Source organism: Sus scrofa, chromosome 5 (assembly GCF_054392235.1).
Source record: "Sus scrofa isolate SSC_HxYL_T2T_F1_AM1 chromosome 5, Sscrofa_HxYL_maternal_Yorkshire_Landrace_v2.0, whole genome shotgun sequence".
In the NCBI taxonomy this organism is placed as follows: domain Eukaryota; kingdom Metazoa; phylum Chordata; class Mammalia; order Artiodactyla; family Suidae; genus Sus; species Sus scrofa.
Window position 1 is genome coordinate 22,213,833 of NC_139387.1, and position 6,000 is coordinate 22,219,832.

The 6,000-nt window shown below is 53.7% G+C and overlaps 1 long non-coding RNA gene across 1 annotated transcript; it reads right to left on the reverse strand.

Annotated features, from left to right (window-relative positions):
- Positions 1-2,680: 2,680 nt before the first annotated feature.
- LOC146403202 (uncharacterized) lies at positions 2,681-5,740 on the reverse strand. The gene is made up of 3 exons (XR_014804653.1): positions 5,657-5,740; positions 3,898-3,936; positions 2,681-2,785 (listed from the first exon to the last, which is right to left on the reverse strand). It is a non-coding gene; the product is annotated as an uncharacterized LOC146403202 (long non-coding RNA).
- Positions 5,741-6,000: the final 260 nt, after the last annotated feature.

The window sequence follows — 6,000 nt, forward strand, 5'->3', positions numbered from 1 at the left end:
ACACGATCTCACTTATATGGGGAATCTAAAAAGAAACTGAACAAAACAGAGAGGAGATTGGTGGCGGCCAGGGACTGGGAGGTGGGAGAAATGGGTGGTGGTGGTCCAAGAGTCTGAACTTCCAGGTAGAAGATGAAGCCAGTAACCTGATGAGAGGCTGAATCTGGAAATCGGCATGTGTGTTAGTTTCCTAGGGCTGCCATAAAAGGTACCATAAACTAGATGACTTAAAGCAACATAAATTTATTGTCTCATAGTCCTGGGGGTTAGAAGTTCAAAATCAAGGTGTCATCAGGGCCATGTTTCTTTGGAAACCTGTAGAGGAGACTCTGTTCTCATCACCTCCTCTGGTTTCCGGTGTTTGCCAGCCATCCTTGGCCTTTCCTTGCCTTCAAATGCATCACTCTAGTCTCTGCCTCATTGTCACATGGCCATCTGCCCTTGTATGCCTTTCCTCTCTGTGTCCCTGTGTCCACATTTCTCTGTTCTTATAAGGACAGCAGTCATATTGGTTTTGGGGGGGTGGTCACCCTGCTCCTGTATGACCTCAATTGATTGCATCTGCCATGACCTGATTTCCAAAGAAAGCCACCTTCTGAGGTACCAGGGGTTAGGATTTCAATAAAGTTTTTGGGTGGGGTTGGGGGGGCGTGCAATTCAACCCATGAGCAGGGTGGTAGGCTACTAGAGTGTGAAATGCCCTGTGTACCCAGTGTTGATCATAATGGGTGCTCTGAGGGGGCCTGCGCCCAAGTCTCTCCCACTGTTTCCCTGGCAGTGTTCTCAGGAGTGGAGGTGGTGTGGTGGAGGTGGGAGGCATGAGTAGGAGGATGTATTGCTTTATTCCTTTACAACAGGGTCTAGGTTGAATGCCTCCCACCCTGCACCCAGGATAGAAGGCAGGGCATCTGATGGGGTGGGAGGAAGGACCGTCTAGAATCAATCAATGACTCCAGGGTGTTAGAGCACGGACATGCTGAGGGTGGGCTTACGGAGTGGGCTGCTGGGACAGCTGCTGGTTCTCTCTTCCTCTGTGGTCATGAATGTCCTTCCCCGTCCATCTATGTGCAAAGCACAGCCCTGGTCGGCGGCGGAGGGAAGCAGGCGATACAGGCTAAGCATGTGGGTGATGGCAACGGATTCAACGGACCTTTTCAGTCAAGTGCCAGCCATTGCTGCAGCTCGTTATGTTACTGATCTGATCTAACTGGCTGTTGCCATTCACTTCGCCCAGGGTACGAAGGATGAATGGTGGGCCGGGAGGTGCGTTTTCAATGACAGGCCTGAGAAAGTGGCTTTTTAACAGCAAGGGCTCCCACTTTGACTGTTTTTCAGGATGATAAATCCTGCTTCTCTGGAGGTTGATTGAGTTTTCGGAAATGCTCAAATGTCACCAGCAGCCATGAGTGTGAAGAGTAAGAAGGCAGACCATGACTGGAACTGCCTTTGGACCCGAAGGAGGCCCCGTTGTGTGGCTGTGGCTCAGTGAGCATCAAAGGGCTTGTGAGAGCCTGTGTCCTCAAGGCCGGCTGTGATGGGCTGAAAGCGTGGGTCAGGGAGGGCTTTCCTCCCCCTGCTCCTCCAGGGCCCACCCGACAGAGCACAGGTACGCAACAAGTTGGATGCTTTCAGTTTAATTGCAACAAGCTCCAAGCAAAGGCATGAAGTCCAGAGACCTCATTCTTTTCAGCTTCTCAGCGCAGAAATTTTGTTAGAAAAAGTTTTTCCCGGAGGCCTAGTGCTCCATCTAGAAGAAAGCGGAGATGAGAACGAGGTTCGGAGCAACAGGACACCAGCCCCACCCTCCCCATCCTCCTTCACTCCATCTTCTGCTTCCCAGCCTCGCTGAGCCCTCAGAGGGCCTGACACGGGAATCAGAGGCTGGATTCATCTGAGGCCGAAGGACCTGCCCTCTCCCCACGCCTGGGCAGGGGCGAGAGGGAGAGAAGCCGGCTGGGTAGGGGGAAGGCTGGGGGTCCGACTCCAGGGGTATCTGGGATCAGGCAACCATGGCTGTGTGAATGCGGATGAGAAACTGGGGACATGTGCAGGCACACCCTGAGGGCTGCTTCAATGGGGGCGGGGCTGTGACAGTGCCAGGCCTCCAGGACCCAGGAGTGGGTGCAGGTGGTAGTCTGGTTCGCCTCCCAACCCTGGACAATGGATGCTATGTATTCCCTTTGCCACCAGCCTTTGCCTTGGAATGAACTCACCTTTGATGATTTTTTTTCCACCTCCAACTTTTTCACTTATTTTTTTCCTTATTCCATGGACTACCTCGAAACCTTTTCCGAACCCGAGGTCTAATTTTGGAGCAGATGAATCACATCAGTGGAAACGTCATATCATTGAAAGAGGATTCCTGATTTTCCCCCTGCCCCTACCCCCACCAGATATTATCCTTGGACAAATTCCTAAAGGGGAGACGTTTTGCCCCAGGGGCCCAGCTTCTCTCGTGGGAAGGTGGCTGGATCAGGAAAGGAACCACCTCTGGTGCAGCAGCAACTTCTACTCCTGCAGAAGCTCTGTGCCGTGTGCACCCCCCTTTGTGCCTTTGTGTTCTGGTGAATGAACACGTTTCCTTCTCCCTGGGCTTGTTCCCAGGAGTGGAGGCGTCCTACAGGCCCGCTGCCAGAGGCTTCTCTGGTCGTTCTCTGGGGTAGAGACTGAAACTTACTCAGGGGGTTGAGTCCTGAGATGAATTTCTCCTCATCTGCAGGTGATGATTCCTGGGCTATTTGGTTGCTGTTTGGGGCTGGAGATGCGGTTTCCCCTTCAGCTTTCGCTACAAACCAATTTATTGATTTTTAGCAAAATCAAAGTGGGTCTTCTTTTTTGTCCCCCTTTGGAATGGGTGGCAGAGCCCCAGGGTAGCTAATACATGCTGGGTGCCAGGATATAGAAGCGATAGGGCATAAATGCTGCTCTGTTAAGGGAAATCACACCATGGCCTGTTATGGACTGAATGTTTGTATTTCCCTCAGATTCATGTTAAAATCCTAAACCCAGTGTGATGATGTAGAAGGTGGGGGGTCTATGAGGTAAGAAGTTATGCAGGTGGGGTTCTCATGAGCGGGATCAGCGCCCTTGTAAAAGAGACCCCCGAGATCTCGTCTGCCATGCGCGGCTGCAAAGAGAAGTCAGCAGGCTGCAAACTGTAAGAGGGTCTTCGCCAGAATCGACCATACGGGTGCCCTGATCCTGGACTTTCGAGTCTATGGAAATATATTTCCAATGTGTGACCCTCCGGGTTGATGGTGATCTACGGGAGCACTCAGGTCAGACGACGAAGCAGTGCCTCTTGGAAGGTGGGCAGGGTTGGGGAGAGCTTTGGGTGGGGGTCTGGGGAGAACTGGGGAGCCTGTCAGAGAGCAGCTGGGTCTTGAAGGCAGGATTTTGGCCGGGAGGAGGTTCTAAGGGGCCTTCCTGGGGGGCTGGGAGGGAGTCAGCGAGAGCATGGATGGGACAGTTGCTCCGAGTGCAGGCACGTCCAGGAGAGCTGACGTGGATGGTTTGGGAAGGAGAAGCGTGGCCCCCGGGGCTGGAAGTGAGCCATGAGACCGAATAGCAGGTGCCTTACGAAGGAGTGGGAGTGAGGGGAGGGGTTGCTGAGTGAGCGTATGAATACCATGTGGGCTATTTCCCTTGTCATTTAACCTCATTTTTTTCTCTTTTTTATTCACAACACATCTTACCTCCATACTTCCCACTGACCTTGCCCGCCTGGGTCGCCTTAGCCTGAGCCTTGTCCTTAGCCTTGTCCCCACCAATCCACGCTTCTCCCACGACCAGCAAGTGCAGGACCCAAAGCCCCTCCCCCTGGATTCCTCTCCACTGACAGCCCCGGAGGTTAAACCCTCCTCCCACGGCAGGAACGGGAGGGAGGGAAGGACTCACAGGTCACAGGGTCCTGGGCAGGAGCAGAGGTAGCATCTTCTGTAACAGAGGAAAGGTTTGACGGTGAGTGAGTTTGGTGAGGGCTGAACCTGCCCCCGGAGCTGCCCCTGGAGCCACTCTCCCTCCCATTCCCAGGCCCCATCTCTCAGGATGCCCGTGGATGCAGGCGGACACATTTCTCTGTAGGCTGGACACGGCCTCCTGCCACATTGCTAGGTCCACCTGGCTGTTTTTCTGATATATAACTCTTCCTGCAGTTTCTTTCTTTTTCTTTTTACGACTGCACCTGCCGCATATGGAAGTTCCAGGGCCAGGGTCGAATCAGAGCTTCAGCCTCCAGCCTACATCACAGCTACAGCAAGGTGGGATCCAAGCCGCATCTTCAACCTAGCGTAGCTCATGGCGACGCCGGATCCTTAACTCACTGATTGAGGCCAGGGATTGAACTCATATCCTCAGAGAAACCATGTAGGGTCCTTAACCCACTGATCCACAGCGGGAACTCCCCACTTGCAGTTTCTTGAAGCAGGTGCTCCCTGGAAAAGTGTAATTTTCCTCTGAAAACTGCCCTCCTCCTGACTTGCTTCTGGCTTATGAGGTCCCCGAGATCCCTGTCGAGTAGCCGGCCGAGGCCGGGGGGTCAGGGTCCTTTGTGGAGAAGGACAGTGCAGAGGCCAAGGGGTTGTGCCCTGTGATTTCTGGGGTTGAACCCCCATTCTCTTGGCCTTTCAGCACAATTTTTATCAATGCCCTCTGCTAACTGATGGGGGTTCAGTGCTGAAGGGGGCAGGCAGACTGCCTGACAGATATATATATATAGCCTATTCCATAGTTACTCATTGCTAGAGGGGCAGGCACAGCAGGGGGTGATAAGGGCAGCCGGGGTCTAATTCATTCCACTTGTTCATGGAAGGCTCCTTTGAGGAACAGAGATCTCAACTGAGGTTTGACGCATTAAAAAAAATCATTGAGGAGTTCCCACTGTGGCTCAGCAGTACAAACCCAGCTAGTATCCATGAGGATGAAAGTTCGATCCCTGGCCTTGCTCAGTGGGTGAAGGATCTGGCTTTGCTGTGGCTGTGGCATAGGCTGGCTGCTGCAGCTCCAATTTGACCCCTAGCCTCGGACCTTCTACAGGCCGTGGGTGCAGCCCTAAAAAGACAAAAAAAAAAAAAAAAAAAAAAAAAAAGGCCTTGGCCAAGCTATAGTGCTATAGTCTGAGTTGGCTCAGAAAGGACTGGAGGAGGAAAATCATTCCAGGCAGGGGGTTAAGAGCAAGAAGAAAGGTCCTGATGTTCGATGCTGGAGGAACAACAGGGTTTTCCTGGCCTGAGTAGTCTAAGTAGTGCTTTGGTGAGGTTGGAAAAGCCATCCTGAGAGACAAGGTCAGGAGCAGGACGCACTGCCTGGCAAGTAGAGCGTGGGCTAGATTTCAGCTCCCACTATCCCTGGCCTGGCACCCCTGTGCACAGGACAACCTGCCCAGGTGTATGTGGTGGCCCAGAGGCCCTGCCACATAGCCAGTGTGGCTGGAGTATAGCGGGTAGAGGATGGTGAGTGAGGCGATGGGCCAGGAGAGCAGGCAGGGCTGGGGGCTTCCTGACTCCCCCACCTGTGCGGGACCGGGGTCGGGAGCCACTTGCAGAGGCAGGTGGAGTGAGGGAAGCACCGGGAGAGGAAGAGAGGCAGGAAGACAGGAGTGAAGGCTGCCCTGGACCACGTGGGCTCTGGTGGGGTGTAGAGGAAGGGCCATACTCACGGGCACAGACCAGAGTCCCAGCCAGAGCTGCCAGGAAGAGGAGAGCTGTGAATCTCATGTCTTGGAACGAGCAGTGAGTGTAACCACAGGGTCCTCCTAGGGTCCGAGAATGATGGTGCTGAGATAGCTGGGCTCTTTTAAGGGTATCATGGGCCAATGGGAATCAAGCTTGGAGGGGTGGGACAGCCGCATCCTCCACCCCGTCTTCGGCAGACTGTCACCTGCTAAGTCAACAAGGGCTAGCTGGGGCTGGCTGATGCCTGGCATCCTTACAAGGAGGTCCTTTCCCTCCTGCTTGCCAGCCATCTCTTTCCTCCCTCCCTCCTTCTCTGCCCCACCCGCCC